Source organism: Bos indicus, chromosome 23 (assembly GCF_029378745.1).
Source record: "Bos indicus isolate NIAB-ARS_2022 breed Sahiwal x Tharparkar chromosome 23, NIAB-ARS_B.indTharparkar_mat_pri_1.0, whole genome shotgun sequence".
NCBI classification, from domain to species: Eukaryota; Metazoa; Chordata; class Mammalia; order Artiodactyla; family Bovidae; genus Bos; species Bos indicus.
The window spans coordinates 33,067,197-33,086,514 of NC_091782.1; the positions used below are offsets into that span (position 1 = coordinate 33,067,197).

The window sequence follows — 19,318 nt, forward strand, 5'->3', positions numbered from 1 at the left end:
ATTTTGCCATTAAAATCAAAGTCACGAATTTGAACTGCCTCTGGGTCCACTGCTGCTGCTGCTAAGTCGCTTTAGTCGTGTCCGACTCTGTGCGACCCCATAGACGGCAGCCCACCAGGCTCCCCCGTCCCTGGGATTCTCCAGGCAAGAACACTGGAGTGGGTTGCCATTTCCTTCTCCAATTCAGGAAAGTAAAAAGTGAAAGTGAAGTTGCTCAGTCGCGACCCCATGGACTGCAGCCTACCAGGCTCCTCCGTCCATGGGATTTTCCAGGCAAGAGTACTGGAGTTGGGTGCCATTGCCTTCTCCGCTGGGTCCACTAGTGATTTCCAAATGTAATCCCAAAGTGAGCTCGTTTCAATATAGTGTCTCTTGGGCCCCAGTCTGTTGTCGTGCGGTGGGGGGTTGAATTCAGCAGGCAAACCGCTAATCTCTTAAGGAAAATTTGGGACAGTGCCTTCGGTAGTGGTACCTGAGAAGCCTTGTTGTTGGCGTTAGTGCGGTAATTTCTGCTACTCTAGGGCCTCCTCCTCCCACTTGTTTATTCCTTTTCGGACAAAGGATTAGCAACGGGGGTGTAGCTCAGTGGTAGAGCGCGTGCTTAGCATGCACGAGGCCCCGGGTTCAATCCCCGGCACCTCCACTTGGGAGTTTTCGACCTCCACCACTAGAATTTCCAACGGCTACGGATGAGTAGTAGGTGAACTTAACGAATGTTGTGATTTTTCTCGTAATCCTTTCTTCTTTTCTTGGGCTTCCCTGGTGGCTCAGCTGTAATGAATGAGATTTCTCCAATTCAGGAGACCCCGCTTAGATCCCTGGGACGGGAAGATTCCCTGGCGAAGGAAATAGCAACCCATTCCTGTATTCTTGCCTGGAAATCCCATGGACAGGAAAGCCTGGAGGGATACAGTACATGGGGTCGCAAAAGAGTCGGACACTACTTAGCAACTAACAACAACAACAACAACCTTGAGAAAAGACAAGCATTTCTCTGGATTTGAGGTGATCTAGTGAGAGCGGACAGGAAAAAGTGAGAGGTTTCAGAAAGCACAGAGAGCTTGCTGTGTTTTCTCAGTCATAATCCTCCTCATATTTTGATGCAATTCCACAAAGGCAGAAATAATTCAGTGTTTTCTTATATGCACAGGACAATACATTGGTTCTAATTTTAAAAAATAATTGCAGAACAGGGGTAATCAGCAACCGGGATGGCCGAGTGGTTAAGGCGTTGGACTTAAGATCCAATGGGCTAGTGCCCGCGTGGGTTCGAACCCCACTCTCGGTAGGTGAAATTTTGCTCTCCTAAATCTTTCCTGAGAGAATACTGGCCTTTAGAAATAAACTTGAAAGATTACATATCTGTTTTTCTATCCTTTTGTGAAACACTTCTTGTCTTCAAACCGAAAGAAATTGCTTCAGTAGGCAGTATTAAGTGTGTGAATTATTTCCCTGCACAGTTCTATTAAGACTGCCAACATAGGAAAACCGACCAAATCAACCATCTGCCTAAAGATATTTAAATACTTCAGCTCTGAGTTCCAAGAGAAATAGAAACTTGGACACCACCCCCCCCCCCCCCCCCCATTTGCTCTTCAGGCAATCAGGCAATAGTAAAAAAGAAAAGAAAGTTCTCTGTAGCCCCCGCGGAAGTGAGGAGAGGGATTCTCATTGTTTCCAAAGCGTCCTACTCAGAAAGCTCAACTCTGCCTGGGCAGTCCCTCCAACTCACTCTGGAAAGCGTAGTTGATTCCTCACAAGCAGAATACAAGTGTTTTGTTCTATTTTGTTTTTCCAATTTGAAATGTAAAATATGGTCTCCTAGTGGAGTTTTTATTTACATTTTTCTTGTGGTGGTATTATTAAACATCTTCTATGTTTAAGAGCCATGTGTACTTCCTTTTCTGTGAACTGTTTTTTAATATCCTGTACTCATTTTTCTTCACGATTGCTGGGTCTTTCTCTTTTGATTTGTAGAAAGTTCTTTAAATGAGTCAATTAAGTCATGTTTTGATATGTAACAAGAAGTTCATTTGCACTTTGTTGTAATTTTGGACATTGCAGACTTTGGACTATGAGGGTGAGGTTATCAGTCTTGTCTTTTGTTTTATGTCTAACTTGAATATGCCTTTTCCCTATACAAGATCAACAAGAGTAACAAAATAACTCATTTTTTCTAGAATGTCCCTTACTTCTTTTTAAACTTAGATCTCTGATATATATATATTTTTTCCTGTCTTAATATGTGAGGTATCAGTCCAACTCTACTTCATTTCCAGAGGATTACCAGTGACCCCAGCACCATTATTGAATACCCATATTATGTCCAATGATTGAAATTCGAGCATATTAAATTCTGTTCTCTTTAAAATCCAGAGGACCAGAAGTCTGGCATCTTCAAGATGATTTAAAAGAGCATGGACTTCAAAACTCAACAATCATATACTCTAATTCTGGCTTTCCCACTAACTCTTTGAGCCTCAAGTTCTTCATGTGTTAAATGGGGATAATAATCCCTACTTCATGGAAGACAGTTGAAGAATGAAAAGATAATATATTAAGGGCTGGCAAATTAAGAAGGGCTCTTTGCCACTCTGAATACCCATATTATCTTTGCCACTCTGCAGGTTAGTTTCCTTCCTCCTTAAAAGAAACTCACACTCTTCCTTTATAGCAGTCTTTAAAATAAACCCAGAAATCAAATAAAAACTGTCCTGATAGTTAAAGTGCTTATGTTTTGAGATCAAACACCTAGATTCTGCATTTCATAGTTCTCTAACCCCAACGGAGTTAGACAGCTCAGCAGGTCATTTTCATGAGCTTCCTCGGGTTTCAGGTCAGAGTCATCAGCATTGTGTTTGCTCCTGGTCGCCCTGGGAAGAGGAAGGAAGCTCCTCCTGAGAACTCATCTGAATAAGCTGGTTTGAGAAACACCAAGTTTCCATGGAGAGGCAAGACTCATCCTTAACAAAAGTGGATATTCTTGTTTCTTTCCTTTGGATGGGGTAGAGAAAGAGTGAGTGAAGAGTTTGTTTTTTCTGAAATGAGATTCCAGGGAACAAAGATTTTACTCATATTGAAACTTTCTGAAGAGAAAACACAGCAATCTCCTAGTGGTTGGTTTGCAAAGCAGTTTAGGTTATAATGTTGATGACACCAATGTCCAAGTTCCATCCCTACAGAAGTTAAATTACATACTTTTCTTCACGAGAGACTCAAATGAGATCTGAAATCACCATGCCATTCCCATCTCTGCCACAGAGAAGGTCTGAACCTGTTGTATCAGAGTTGATTAAATTCCTCCAGTCAGTGGGGGCTGCTGGCAATTTCTACTCAAATCCAACCTCTGTTGTTGTTTCTTGAGGTAGGCAGAATTCAGTGGTAACACAGATGCCCTCCCTCTGACATACAAATCCTGCACAATCCCTCATACTGTGAATATGATTAGGGTATGCTACATAGCACCACTGACTTTAAAAAAGGAAGATAATCAGGAGTGAGCCTGACCTACTTAGGTGAGCCCTCGAAAGGGACTGGGCTCTTTCTGAAGTCAGAGATTGTAAGTGTGAGAGGAATTGAGGGATTGAAGTGAGAGAGAGTCTCTGTTGCTGGCTTTGAAGATGGAGGGGGCCAACAGAATGCAGGTAGCCAGTGGGAGCTGAAAACACCCAGCCAACAGCAAGAATGTAAGGATTCGACCATCACCATGAGAGCTTAGAATGCAGCCCCATGTATGATTTTAGCCTCGTTAAATCCTAGGTAGCAGAGAACTCAGCTACCTAGTGCTCACACTCCTTACTTACAGAAATCTGAGTAGATACTTGGGCATTGTTATAATCTGCTAAACTATGATAACTGGTTATGCGGCAACAGAAAACTAAAAGATTTCTGTTTTTTTTTTAAAGCACATAATGTAAAATGTAAAGCTGGAAATGTTATAACAGAAAGTTGAATTGTGTCAGGTAGAGGGTCAGGTGCCTCTGGGGGCCACTCTCCATCTTTGTTCTTTCTGTCCCTTTCTTGGGCTCCTGCTACTGACTCTCTGAGTGACCCTCACGTTTCATCTCTATGGATACCTGGAAACTGCTATTGGTATTTTAGATTAATATAAGCATATGTTCCCTGTTATATATATTATGTATTATAAGCATTAATTTCACATCTAACACATAAAGTAAAAATAGCTACCAACTGATTCCTTAAACTACTTGTAGCATGCATTTCGATATGAAGTATGCAGCACTGGTGGTGGAGGGGGGCTAAGTTCCCACCCTCCCAGGTTTCTGGATAGAGGAAGAGACCTGCCAATAGTAATTTTAAGAGGTATCACTTAGTATCCTTTAGTTTTAAAACTAGAGTATGTATATCCCTGGGAATAAATGGACACAAGGAATCATTTTCCTGACCTTGGACATGTATGTGGATTCACTTAGGACTGACCTGCCTAAAAACTCTGTGTTTTCCCACCTTCTTTTGTCACAACTCTTCTCCCACTAAGAAAAAGGAGATAACTTTCAACCATCCAATAGCATACTCGTCTTATTTCCCCAAGACACAAAGCCTCCTCAAAGCATCTGACAAAATGACTCTAAATAATGCTATCAGTAAGAAAGTGAATGTCTTTAAAGACTGACTAACAAAATTCTTTTGCAGACTCAGATGGTTTCTTGAGGTGAAGGAATTCAAGCTGAGCTATTTCAAATCCTAAAAGAGGATGCTGTGAAAGTGCTGTACTCAATATGCCAGCAAATGTGGAACACTCAACAGTGGCCACAGGACTGGAAAAGGTCAGTTTTCACTCCAGTCCCAAAGAAAGAAAGGCAATGCCAAAGAATGTTCAAACTACCACACAATTGCACTCATCTCACACGCTAGCAAAGTAATGCTCAAAATTCTCCAAGCCAGGCATTAACAGTACCTGAACTGAGAACCTTCAGATGTTCAAGCTGGATTTAGAAAACGCAGAGGAACTAGAGATAAAATAGCCAACATCCACTGGATCATAGAAAAAGTAAGAGAATTCCAGAAAAACATCAACTTCTGCTTCATTGATCACACCAAAGTCTTTGGCTGTGTGGATCACAACAAACTGTGGAAAATTCTTAAAGAGATGGGAATACCAGACCACCTGACCTGCCTCCTGAGAAATCTGTATGCAGGTCAAGAAGCAACAGTTAGAACCAGACATGTAACAACAGACTAGTTCCAAATTGGGAAAGGAGTATGTCAAGGCTGTATACTGTCATCCTACTTATTTAACTTATATGTAGAAAGTATATACATCATGTGAAATCCTGGGCTAGATAAAGCACAAGCTGGAATCAAGATTGCAGGGAGAAATATCAATAATCTCAGATGTGCAGATGACACCACCCTTATGGCAGAAAATGAAGAGGAATTAAAGAGCCTCTTGATGAAAGTGAAAGAGAAGAGTGAAAAGGTTGGCTTAAAACTCAACATGCAAAAATCAAACAGCATGGCATCCGGTCCCACCACTTCAATGCAAATAGATGGGGAGACAATGGAAACAGTGAGAGACTTTCTTTTCTTGGGCTCCAAAATCACTGCAGATGGTGGCTGCAGCCATGAAATTAAAAGCCACTTGCTCTTTGGAAGAAAAGCTATGACCAACCTAGACAGCATATTAAAAAGCAAAGACATTACTTTGCCAACAAAGGTTCATCTAGTCAAAGTTATGGTTTTCCCAATATTCATGTATGGATGAGAGAGCTGAACCATAAAGACAGCTGAGCACCCAAGAATTGATACGTTTGAACTGTGGTGTTGCAGAAGACTCTTGAGAGTCCCTTGGACTGCAAAGAGATCCAACCAGTCAATCCTAAAGGAAATCAGCCATTAATATTCATTGGAAAGACTGACACTGAAGCTGAAACTCCAATACTTAGGCCACCTGATGCTAAGAACTGACTCATTGGAAAAGACCCTGATGTTAGGAAAGATTGAAGACAGGAGGAGAAGGGGACAATAGAGGATGAGATGGTTGGATGGAATCACCAACTCAATGGACATGAGTTTGAGCAAGCTCTGGGAGTTGGTGATGGACAGGAAAGCCTGGCCTGCTGCAGTCCATGGGGTCACAAAGAGTCGGACATGACTGAGCGACTGAAGTGAACTGAACTGTGCCTTCAAACATGAATGAGGGTCCAATCCAGTTGTCAACAATAGACTAACAGAAAACTTTAGTGATAATGTGGTTTTAGCATGTGGTTAGAAAAATTAGAATTGCATTCATATTTCAAAATTCCTTTAATTCCTAACTACTTAATTAGCTCATATCTCTAATAATTAAATAGACATAAAATGATGTTGAACCTTGCAACATCAGTCTTGCAACAGGGACTACTCATCCATGGATACACAAATTAATTAGAAAATATTAGTCCCATCCATGTCATTAAGAGATGAGTTTGCAATTCAATTTCATTTTATATTTATAACTTATCAAGATATTAATACACTCACAGTGATTTGCTGTAACAAAAACTGCAATAACAATGCAGGAAACAAATTGTTAACTTAAAGCTATATAGTCATACAGAGAAGTACAACAGAGTAGATAAAAAAACGACCATATTACAATACAATGTATTTTTGTGGAGTGCGGGAATGAAAATAAAGTTCAAATACAAAAGAGAGGATATAAAATGTCAAATGTTAAAGAAAATTTATTTTTTTTTAATAGATGATAGTCCATTAACCAAATATTCACTACGGTATTTAGATTTGTTTAGAAGAGTGATGGTACACATTTTTAAAATGCCACAAATTACAATGTACTGGGAATCACATTCTTTACAACTATTTGAACTTATGATTTGAAATTTTTAGATACTGATCTAAAAATGTACAAGGGGTACATAATTTTTCAAAGGGGTATGCTTTCAAATTTTGAAGGCTACTACTCTAGAGCAGGAATTCTTAACATGTGATGTCACACAGTGGCTATAAACACAGATTTAGGAGTTAGTCTTACTAGTTGTGTGACATTGGGCAAGTGACTGAAATTCAGCTCAGTCTACTTACCTATAAAATGGGGACAGTAAAAATACCCTATCTATAAAGTTGTCAAACTTCAGTAGACGCTAGAATCACCTGGAGGGTTTGTTAAAACACAGACTGTGGGCCCTGTTCCCAGAGATTCTGCCTGAGGAGGTCTGGGGCCAGGCCTCCGAACCTGCATTTCTAACAAATTTCCAGGTGAGACTAATGCTGCTTGCTCCTTTCATCTATCTCATAAAGTCATTCACTGTATGGATTAAAAATGTTAGTACATAAAGCAATTGTCCTTCAATTAAAAAATAAATAAATTTTAAAAATATATATGTGCTTAAAAAAAAAGTTAGTACATAAAAATTCTTAGAAGTCGACTGGCCCAAAGCAGGTACTAACACACATTAGCCATATCATCAGTTAGAATTTGATTCACTGCAAAAGAAAATTTTACTGCAGTGGATTAAACAAAAAGGAGTTTGTATATATCATTTAACAAGAGGTCCTGAGGTCAATCATCCAGGGCTGGCACCACTGGTCAAGAATGCCATGAAGTTCCCAGGCTCCTTCTGTCTTCTTTGCTCAATTGCCTTTGCTCAGTGGCTTTCATTACCATAGATTGAGAATAGCTGCTGTTCCTCCAGGAGTCTTGTCTGAATTCCAGATAGGAAGAGAGAAGAGAAAAGGAGCAGAGGGTAGAATTGATGGAGCATGCCAGCCAAGTCACAGACCCTCCCTTTCATAATTTATTTTTTAGAGAAGTCACTTGCTTTTAAAAAATGTTTCCAGAAGTTCCCAACATGTGGTGAATGGAGCTAATAAAATTAATCAACATTTAGTAAAATAGACTCAACAGTACCAGCCACACTTCAAGTGTTCAACAGCCACAGGTAGCCAGTGACTACCATGGTGGACAACACAGATGTAGGACATTTCCACCATTATGCAAAGTTCTATTGAATGACATTAGACTACAAGATGCACCTCTAAGTCTCCTACAAGATCTATAAAGCTCTTTCTCTCCAGACTTACCTGCTGTTGCTATACACTTTAGCAAAGGTCAGCAGGCTATTTCTCAGGCCTGCGTTCGTTTACAATTCTGCTACCCGGGATTGTACTCTCTCTCCACCTCGTCCATCTAGAAAACAAGAATCCTTCTTTATACACACATATTCAAAAAGCCAGAAGAACTGAACATGATGCAAGACATATTTCTGAGCATACCTTCTCTTTTATCTACCATTACTACAAAAAATAGCAGATCCAAGAGATTATTCAGTCTTTTAAAAAATCACACAAAAAACAGCTTGATTGAAAAATGGGAAAGGAACTTGAACAAACATTTCTCCAAAAAAGATATATTAATGGTAATAAGCACAGGAAAAGATGCGTGATGACACTAATCATTAAGCATATGCAAATCAAACCTACAGCGGTACCACCTCACATCTATATTGGCTACTATCAAAAAACTCAGAAAATAACAAGTGTTGGCAAGAAGAAGGAGAAATTGGAATTCTTGCATATTGTTGGTGGAACTGTAAAATGGGGCAATTGCTATGGAAAACAGTATGGAAGTTTCTCAAAAAATTAAAAGTACAATTACATGATCCAGCCATTCCACTTCTGGATATACACTCCCAAAGAACTTAAAGCAGGGTGTTGTGGAAATATTTGTCCAATCATATGCAATACCAGCATTATTCACAATCGCCAAAAGCTGAATGCAATCCAAGTGCCTATCAATGAATAAATGGATATACAAAACGTGGCATTGGCATGCAATGGAAGAATATTCAGCCTTGAAAAGAAATTCTGACACATGCCACAACCTGGCTGAAACCTGCAGGCTAATATATCTTCAAACATCTCTGATTTTTAAACTACAAAATGATCTTGGTTTTTTTTTTTTTTAATTGAAGAAAAATCTGCTTAAACATAGAAAAAAAGAATACTGCTGAGTGCCTCAGATTAAGTAGGATAAAATGAGAACTCGCTCTACTCATTCCTTGTATTATCCAAGTGTTGGACTCAGTACCCTGCTGATAAATTTCCTTCTGAGAATCTCTCTACACAAATTAAGTGCCAGTTAGGCCTCACGGCTTCGACTAGACAGTGTTAGAAGAATGGTTTCTGCCCAGAAGAACAAAGAGTCAGATGCACTTCTTGGATCGGACAGTAGCCCAGTGGTTATTTCCACCCGCTGCACACTGGCATTACCTGGGAAATTTAAAAGCCCTCCAAGTGGTTCTAAGGTGAGAGCAGGCTGGCTGTGGAGATGTACTGATATTTTCTGATGACTAACGCCCCCAACCCCTAACCACTACACATCTCATATTTACTTGATGCCCAGAATCATCAAACAGTGCGCCTGACACAGTCGCAACATTTCTGTCTTCCGGGTAACGGTTCTCCACTAGGTATCATTATCTAGAGCACGTGATCTCTCCAGCACCTGTAGCTCAAGCGCTTGAATCTCTCCCTGCATGTGTCCGCCCCTCACAAGCACACCCAGAAACCATGACTCGCTACCTATTACCGTCCACAAGGCAAGGCCGCTTCCGGATGGACTTTGCTGATGGGGAGCGTCCACGCCTATGCCATCTGCTCTCGCGCCAGATACGCTTCTGCTTAATCTTCGATTAGGTTCAGCTCCCAAACCCGCGGGGGTTGTATTGGGGTCCGGGGATAAAGCGCCGAAACTTACTTGCCTTCATCCTTGCCCGCTGACACCTCCTGATTTTTTGCAAACGGCTGCTTCTGGGCAAGAATATGCGCCACGGGGAACAGCTCTAAACCAGACTTCGGAGTCTGGACATTTACCAAAGTCCTGCCTTTGTCAGAACAGAGGCTGCGAAGCCTGATCCTTCTCTGTCTGCCTGGAAGGTCCAGGCAGTCTTGCTTGGGCACGAGATTCAGGGCGTTTGTTCCGGAAATCGCGGAGGCCTGCTGCCAGGAAAACAAGAACGTGAACACTTACTCCTCTGGGGTTGAATAGAGAGACAGGATGGTTTACTTTCACTGGCCTTGTTTCCAGGTCCCCTCTAGGAACCTGGGAGGTTTCTGCGTCTCTGTGGTTATTTCTACAGCTTCTTGTCCCTTTACTCTGTTCTAGGCCCTGCCTTCTAAATGGGTTGGGAAAGTTTGACAGAGAAATCGTTTGGGAAAACTTCAAAAGTATATATGCAAAAAAAGAATAGTACGATGAATTCGATGTACCTGTCTCACACCTTCTATCAACTCATGGCAATTTTATTAACCTATAACCCAGCCCTCATTACTTCAGACACATTGCTTGAATCTCAGACCCGTGTCACTGATAAATTTAACACAACCCCGACTAAGATGAGGTAGACACTTGCCTCAGGCACAAAATTTAGGAGACTTCCAAAAAGCTTTGCAATAGAGACAATAACATTTGAAAGTATTTTTAAAGTAAAAATTAATGCAAAAAACTATAATGAATACAATATCAATATTTTAAATAGAGAATCAGTATTACTGATTCTTTCCTTCTGCCCAGCTCCTATACGACTGACAAAAGGCTGAAACTTAAGTATCTCTAAGAATGAGGATGCTTTTGAAAAACATAATCACAATATTATTATCACATCTAAAAAAAATACCAAAAATAAGATCATCAAGTATCCAACCATTGTTCAGACTTTACCAGTTTTATATATTTTATAAATATATTATATAACATATATTATAAAATCATATGTGAGTTACAAGGAGGGCTGGAGTGAGAATTCTCAGGCACCTTTTATCTAAGGTGTGTAAGTTATCAAGACCTTGGACATAGATCACTTGAAGCATTATGTCATCATCAAAGGTTTGGCAACAAACTTCCAACAGGCCTGGTCCAGGAAAGTTGTCTTGGGAAATCTGATATATGGGTATGAAGTTTATGTGAATGAAAGAGTAGAACAGTAGGAAAGAGGTATAAATGTGAAAGTCTCTCAGATAGTGGTAATGGTAGGTAAGGGGGTAGTAGAATGGAGTGCTGAGGAAGAAAGAAAATCAAGGAATGTGGACAGGAATAGAAACACAAAAGGAGAAACAAAGATCATAATCGGTGGCATGGGTAAAGAGGAAAGATTATTATGGCTGTGGTATAGCACAGGAAAGAAAAAAGAAGAATATGGTATTTATCAATCAGAAAGATGAGTAAAACGATCACAGTGCATGAAGGAGTAGAAACTGTAGACTGATCTATGGTGGGTAAATCTCACCATGCGAACGCTAACTAAAAAGTTAGAAGTCATTTACAGTGTTCCCAATGTTAAGGCCTTCTCTTATATTCCATCAATTGCCTAAACTCCTTTAAATTTTACTTTACTTCAAATACAGATCATTGTCTTTTTAAACCACATTATTTTGGCCTTTGTTTCCTGCTGTATAGATTTACCATAACTGCACCAGACAATGTTGTTAACTAATCAGGGATCTTAGTTGCAGAAGATAGAATCCACACAAATAAGGTAAAATTAAAAGGGATTTCTTAGGCATTCACAGAGTTTCTTGGAGACCAGAATCAAGTATAGATTACACTACACTGCCAGAAGCACTCAGCCATGAAAATGCTTCCATAGAAATCTTACTGCTGCCACTTCTGGTTCCACAAAATCCTAGACAGTAGCTGCACATAAACCAAAATACCTGCAACAACCTTGCATATGTGAAAGGATTTCAAGCTAAAATCAAACCAGAGGATATGAAATGAAAGGTCACATACGCACCCTCTGAAGAATGGTAGGTAAGAGCTAGGAGACTTATTTCCCCTAAAATGCCTAATTTACAGAAGACAGAGACTTATCTCCTAATCAATGAGTAGCCCTTAATCTGACTGGACTTGCCCTTCTTTGCATTCTTGATCATAAATACAACCACCTCAAAAACCTCAATAGACCTACCTTGCTATATATTATGAGTTTCCTGAATTGTAATTCCTTTGCTATTCCTGAATAAACTCTATTTTTTGGTAATTTGAACTTGTCTCAGTTTACCTCTTTATTTATGTTGACATATGTCAGAAGAGCTATTCAGTCTTTATCTCACAATATTCATTTCTCCCAGTCTTACACTGCAAAGTCAAGTGGGCCTTAGGAAGCATCATTATGAACAAAGCTAGTGGAGGTGATGGAATTCCAGTGGAGCTATTTCAAATCCTAAAAGATGATGCTGTGAAAGTGCTGCACTCAATATGCCAGCAAATGTGGAAAACTCAACAGTGGCTACAGGACTGGAAAAGGTCAGTTTTCATTCCAATCCCAAAGAAAGGCAATGCCAAAGAATGTGCAAACTGCCTCACAATTGCACTCATCTCGTACGTTAGCAAGTAATGCTCAAAATTCTCCAAGCCAGGCTTCAATAGTATGTGAACCATGAACTTCCAGATGTTCAAGTTGCATTTAGAAAAAGCAGAGGAACCAGAGATCAAATTGCCAACATCCACTGGATCATCGAAAAAGCAAGAGAATTCCAGAAAAACATCTACTTCTGCTTCATTGACAAAGCCTTTGGCTGTGTGCATCACAGCAAACTGTGGAAAATTCTTCAAGAGGTGGGAATACCAGACCACCTTACCTGCCTCCTGAGAAATCTATATGCAGGTCAAGAAGCAACAGAACTGTACATGGAACAACAGACTGGTTCCAAATAGGAAAAGGAATATGTCAAGTCTGTATATTGTCACCCACCCTGCTTATTTAAGTTCTATGCAGAGTACATCATGAGAAATGCTGGACTGGATAAAGCACGAGCTGGGATCAAGATTGCCAGAAGAAATATCAATAACCTCAGATATGCAGATGACACCACTCTTCTGGCAGAAAATGAAGAGGAACTAAAGAGCCTCTTGAGGAAAGTGAAAGAGGAGAGTGAAATAGTTGACTTAAAATTCAACATTCATAAAACTAAGATCATGGCATCTGGTCCCATCACTTCATGGCAAATAGATGGGGAAACAATGGAAACACTGACAGACTTTATTTCTGAGGGCTCCAAAATCACTGCAGATGGTGCCTACAGCCATGAAATTAAAAGACACTTGTTCCTCGGAAGAAAAGCTATGACCAACCTAGACAGCATATTAAAAAGCAGAGACATTACTTTGCCAACAAAGGTCTGTCTAGTCAAAGCTTTGGTTTTTCCAGTAGTCATGTATGGATGTGAGAGTTGGAGTATAAAGAAAGCTGAGCGCCAAAGAATTGATGCTTTTAAAGTGTGGTGTTGGAGAAGACTCTTAAGAGTCCCTTGGACAGCAAGGAGATCCAACCAGTCCATCCTAAAGGAGATGAGTCTTGAATATTCATTGGAAGGACTGATGCTGAAGCTGAAACTCCAATATTTTGGCCACCTGATGCAAAGAACTGACTTCTTGGAAAAGACTGTGATGCTGGAAAAGATTGAAGGCAGGAAGAGAAGGGGACGATAGAGGATGAGATGGCTGGATGGCATCACCGACTCGATGGACATGAGTTTGAGTAAACTCCGGGAGTTGGTGATGGACAGGGAAGCCTGGAGTGCTGCAGTCCACAGGCTCGCAAAGAGCCGGGACACAACTGAACTGAACTGAGTCTTACACAAGCACATCTGCTCAGCAAAAGCTATGTGACACAGGAAATCCTAGTGACAAGGAGATCTGAGAACTGGAGATTTTACTGCTGCAGGTTTAGTGTACAGGAGGCACATTGCAACAGGTTTGCAGAGGTGTAGAGTGAGCAATCTTTACTATTGGTCATGGTTGCTACCTGGTATCCATTTCACCCTTTTTCCTTCTTAAAAAACTGATATTGTTCCAATATCCATCATTCATAAATTGAAGAACTCAGGAGACTCTACCCCCATTTTAAGTTCCAGGGCAATTTATGAGTAGTTTAAGATGAATATGTAAATCCTATACCTTTATAGGGAGAAGGCAATGGCACCCCACTCCAGTACTCTTGCCTGAAAAATCCCATGGATGGAGGAGCTTGGTAGGCTGCAGTCCATGGGATCGCTAAGAGTCGGACACGACTGACTTCACTTTCACTTTTCACTTTCATGCAATGGGGAAGGAAATGGCAACCCACTCCAGTGTTCTTGCCTGGAGAATCCCAGGGACGGGGGAGCTTGGTGGGCTGCCGTCTATGGGGTCACACAGAGTTGGACACGACTGAAGCGACTTAGCATGCACGCATGTATGCCTTTATAGATGATTGATTTACAAATTAAGGTTTAAACAAATAAGCAAAAGCATTCCCCTGCTGGCTGTTATAAGTTCAGAGGTAGGCAGGCAAGCTAAATTGTCATAATCACACTTTAATGATTGAGAGGAGAGGTTATGCTTTTCCTTTGTGTTAAGAGCAAAGAACATTTTGCCCAAAGTGCTTCAGGCTGCAATATTAAAGATAGCTGTAAGATTAGGCAGCCTAAGCGTAATACTGACAAACTGGTTAAACTTGGTTCTATTCTTGCTTCACACTGTTGGTCATCCCAGTCAGACTTAAAAGTGGCCCGTACGGGGATCGAACCCGCGACCTTGGCGTTATTAGCACCACGCTCTAACCAACTGAGCTAACCGGCCCTCATACAAACTACTACTCTTCGTTAATGGTTTAATTGCATTGACCTTCTAGAATTTCTTTATCACAAATGGGAATATCAGTCCTATATATAGTGGGTCTGCTTCTGTTAAAGGGAAACAAAAGAAAAAAGTCTATCAAGGTCAAGAATGAACCTTACCTTTCAGAACATACCTTCTTGGAACCAATGCAAATGCATTTTGTAATGCAAACTCTTCTGTAACAAGTACAAAAACCATTTTTAATGAAAATGGCAAATTGGAACATTTGATAGTAAGGACTTTGATATATTTGCATCTTGGAGACCACAGTAAAAGATGGTAAGAGAAGGGAAAAGAGTCTTTCTACCTACAGACTTTTGGGGAATGAGAAGAATAGGTGCTTGGAAGAAATACCAGCAGTATTTTTAAAGACAAATTGAATTAAAGTAATTCATCCATCCAAACACGCACTCATCCATCCCTGAGCAAAAATTAAAAGCTTCCTTCCAAGAGCAAATAATGGAAATGTAATGCTAGTGATAAATGAAAGGCATATAACCTTAATAATGAGCTAGAAAAAAACTCAATGTGAAAAAGCTCTACATGAACCCAGGGAATAGTAATGAATAAAGCTTTCCATGAACAAATGAGGAACTAGGTCTGAGGTGGAAAAAAAATGAGCTGATGCTTAGGACAGGTAGAAAAAAATATACATTGAATTTGGGAATGAATGTGGTGTTGTGAGAGTAAAATGGACCTGCTTTTTAAGGTTGCTATGCAATACTTCAGTTCTAGTTTTTCAGTACTTTCTATTTAGACATCACAGGTGTAAATAAAATCTTACTTAGCCATGATTATGAACCAAAGACTATTTATGTCTTTTAAATGAATTAACATATTTAAACATAACTAATTTATGAGGTGACTGTTACAATCATTCTCGTTTTACAAATAACCGAGGACAGAGTTTAGAGTCAGCATTCTGATCATTTAACCTTAGAGAACTTCCTTTTCATTGTCACTAAACTGCTCCTTAAAATCGGTATTTATCTTTTTTTTAGTGGATGGCCATATTCTGAGGACCCTCCTATTCAAAAAACCAACTTTATTGCATCTTGATTTATATCCCAGGATATTAATTGCTTCAATTTTCAATTAATATTAATCTCACCACTAATATTGAATATGGAACACGGATCTGAAAACTCCTATCCCAGGTAAGGAAAACTCTGAGCATCAGCCACGTTTACTGTATTATTATGGCAGGGCAATTCTTTCTAGCAATTTTACTGTATTATGTAGTGATTCACTTCCTTTTCTTGGTTCCCCAATACGGAAAGGAGATATATTGAGAGCAAACACCCTAGAGACATTGATTTTTTTTTTCCCCCTCTCTCTTTTTCCTCTGATTTTTTTTTTCTCTCCAAGAAACAGTTTCCTTATGGAAAACAAAACAAAATGAAATAAAGAAAGGCCCTCTGTTGTACCTTTTAGCTGCCAGGTCTCTGCTATCGTTCTGTTTTGTTAATTGGAGTGGGATCTGTTCACTCCGCCTAAGCAGGTTCTAGAACCCGTTAGCAAGAAAATTTGCAGACTCTCCTTCTCTGCAAAGAAGTTCCAATGCCAAATATAGAACTCTCAGGCTAGCACAGGTTTCCATTTTAGAGGACAAAAATCGAGGTCAACCTTGGCCCGTACGGGGATCGAACCCGCGACCTTGGCGTTATTAGCACCACGCTCTAACCAACTGAGCTAACCGGCCAGGACGACACCTCTGCCCTTCACATTACAAACGACACTTAAACAGCATGGTTTTGCAGTTTACTGTGGGAAGCATAAGTTGCTTCCATTCTTTTTCTCGTCTTTCTTCATTGGCCTAGAAAATGGATGAAAAAGCTTCTCATTCTGCCTCAAGAAAGTGTCCTTCTTCCGGAAAAACTTAAAGCTCTCTCAAACTTTGGATTCTGACCCGAGAAGATTCAGGCCAACGTCCCCAGGCAGGGCTTCCTGAGACCGCGACGGGTGCATCACGGAACTGACCACGAAGCCTCCAGAGGCCTCGAAGGACTCGGCTCCGGCGCGCAAGACCCAGATTCCTCTCTACTCTTGGAGATCTTTAAGCTTTCCTCGGAAGCCTCGGGTCCCATGAACCTGAACCCTGTCGCCGCCTGGCCTCTGGGTGGTTTTGCCCGCCCCGCCACCCGGAATCCGCAGCTGTGAGCCCCAGGTATCGGGCTCCGAGCACGGGAATGTATTTGAGTCTTGGTGTTGCAGTGTTGGTCATCAAACACGTGGTGGCGCCCGACGGACCGGCTGCGGTCAGCGGGAGCGAAAGAAACTTGGGGATGGGAGAAGTGGAGACCCGGATTGGGCAACTCTGTGAAGAGGCGGGAAACCCCCTTTGAGCGGCTAAACTGCGAGGTGAACCCTGAGGGCAGGGATCAACCCAGGGAAAGGCCGGCAGAGGAGCTAATTCCCTATTCGCCCTCTGCTCTTTTCTGGATTCTACTTCTTCCCTCCTTTCCAACACGACTGTTCCTGTTAAGTTAGGGATAGTAGTGTTTTTAGAAGTTAACTGTGTTCATGGGGTTCTCAAGGCAAGAATACTGAAGTGATTTGCCATTTCCTTCTCCAATGGACTGAAATCAGATTGATTAAATTCTTTGCAGCCGAAAATGGAGACCCTCTATGCTGCTGCTAAGTCGCTTCAGTCGTGTCAGACTCTGTGCGACCCCATAGACCGCAGCCCACCAGGCTCCCCCCGTCCCTGGAATTCTCCAGGCAAGAACACTAGAGTGGGTTGCCATTGCCTTTTCCAGGAGACGCTCTATACAGTCAGCTAAAACAAGACAGGCAGCTGACTGTGGCTCAGATCATGAACTCCTTATTGCAAAATTTAGACTTAAATTGAAGAAAGTAGGGAAAATCACTAGACCATTCAGGTATGACCTAAATCGAATCCCTTACGATTATACAGTGAAAGTGACAAATAGATTCAAGAGATTAGATCTGATAGAGAACCTGAAGAACTATGGAGGGAGGTTCACTACATTGGATAGGAGGCAGTGATCAAGACCATCCGCAAGAAAAAGAAATGCAAAAAGGCAAAATGGTTGTCTGAGAAGGTCTTATGAATAGCTGAGAACAGAAGAGAAGCTAAAGGCAAAGGAGAAAAGGAAAGATATACCTATTTGAATGCAAAGTTCCAAAAAATAGCAAGGAGAGATAAGAAAGCCTCCCTCAGTGATCAGTGCAGAGAAATAAAGGAAAACAATAGAATGGGAAAGACTAGAGATCTTTTCAAGAAAATTAGAGATACTAAGGGAACATTTCATGCAAAGATAGGCACAATAAAGGACAGAAATTGTATGGACCTAACAGGAGCTGAGGATAGTAAGAAGAGGTGGCAAGAATACACAGAAGAACTATACAAAAAAGATCTTCAAGACCCAGATGACCTCGATGGTGTGATCACTCACCTAGAGCCAGACATCCTGTAATGCAAGGTCAAATGGCCTGAAGAAGAATCATTATGAACAAAGCTAATGGAAGTGATGGAATTCCAGTTGAGCTGTTTCAAATCCTAAAAGATGATGCTGTGAAAGTGCTGCACTCAATATGCCAACAAATTTGGAAAACTCAGCAGTGGTCACAGGACTGGGAAAGGTCAGTTTTCATTCGAATCCCAAAGAAAGGCAATGTCAAAGAATGTTCAAACTATTGCACAATTGCACTCATCTCACATGCTAACAAAGTAATGCTCAAAATTCTCCAAGCCAGGCTTCAAAAAATTCTCCAAGCCAGGCTTTCAGTACACGAATCCTGAACTTCCCGATATTCAAGCTGGATTTAGAAAAGGCAGAGGAACCATAGATCAAATTGCCAACATCCGCTGGATCATTGAAAAAGCTAGAGAATTCCAGAAAAACATCTACTTCTGCTTCATTGACTATGCCGAAGCCTTTGACTGTGTGGATCACAATAAACTGTGGAAAATTCTTCAAGAGGTGTGAATACCAGACCACCTTACCTGCCTCCTGTGAAATCTGTATGCAGGTTAAGAAGCAACAGTTAGAACCAGACATGGAACAACAGACTGGTTCCAAATAGGGAAAGGAGTATGTCAATGATGTATATTGTCACCCTACTTATTTAACTTTTATGCAGAGTACATCATGTGAAATGCTGGACTGGATGAAGCACAAGCTGGAATCAAGATTGCCAGAAGAAATATCAATAACCTCATACATGCGGATGACACCACCCTTATGGCAGAAAATGAAGAGGAACTAAAGAGCCTCTTGATGAAAGTGAAAGAGGAGAGTGAAAAGGTTGGCTTAAAACTCAACGTTCAAAAAAATAAGATCATGGTATCCTGTCCCATCACTTCATGGCAAATAGATGGGGAAACAATGGAAACAGTGAGAGACTTTATTTGGGGGGCTCCAAAATCACTGCAGATGGTGACTGCAGCCATGAAATCAAAAGATGCTTGCTACTTGGAAGAAAAGCTATGACCAACCTAGACAGCATATTAAAAAGCAGAGATATTACTTGGCCCACAAAGGTCTGTCTAGTCAAAGCTATGGTTTTCCAGTAGTCATGTGTGGATATGAGAGTTGGACTATAAAGAATGCTGAGTACTGGAGAACTGATGCTTTTGAAGTGTGGTGTTGGAGAAGACTCTTGAGAGTCCCTTGGACAGCAAGGAGGTCAAACCAGTCAATCCTAAAAGAAATTAGTCCTGAATATTCATTG

The 19,318-nt window shown here is 40.8% G+C and overlaps 1 long non-coding RNA gene and 4 other non-coding genes across 6 annotated transcripts; 2 read left to right on the plus strand and 3 right to left on the minus strand.

Annotated features, from left to right (window-relative positions):
* Positions 1–571: 571 nt before the first annotated feature.
* On the plus strand, positions 572–643 carry TRNAA-AGC (transfer RNA alanine (anticodon AGC)). Its single transcript has one exon. It is a non-coding gene; the product is annotated as a tRNA-Ala (tRNA).
* Positions 644–1,205: 562 nt separating this feature from the next.
* Positions 1,206–1,288, plus strand: TRNAL-UAA (transfer RNA leucine (anticodon UAA)). The gene has a single exon. It is a non-coding gene; the product is annotated as a tRNA-Leu (tRNA).
* Positions 1,289–6,668: 5,380 nt separating this feature from the next.
* LOC109576651 (uncharacterized) lies at positions 6,669–10,021 on the minus strand. 2 transcript variants are annotated; one of them, XR_011563284.1, is made up of 3 exons: positions 9,723–10,021; positions 8,044–8,149; positions 6,669–7,664 (listed from the first exon to the last, which is right to left on the minus strand). It is a non-coding gene; the product is annotated as an uncharacterized lncRNA (long non-coding RNA). The 2 variants fall into 2 exon arrangements; XR_002183422.2 differs by having other exon boundaries at positions 9,719–10,020.
* A 4,486-nt stretch (positions 10,022–14,507) lies between these two features.
* Positions 14,508–14,581, minus strand: TRNAI-AAU (transfer RNA isoleucine (anticodon AAU)). The gene has a single exon. It is a non-coding gene; the product is annotated as a tRNA-Ile (tRNA).
* Positions 14,582–16,248: 1,667 nt separating this feature from the next.
* TRNAI-AAU (transfer RNA isoleucine (anticodon AAU)) lies at positions 16,249–16,322 on the minus strand. Its single transcript has one exon. It is a non-coding gene; the product is annotated as a tRNA-Ile (tRNA).
* Between the last annotated feature and the right edge of the window lie 2,996 nt (positions 16,323–19,318).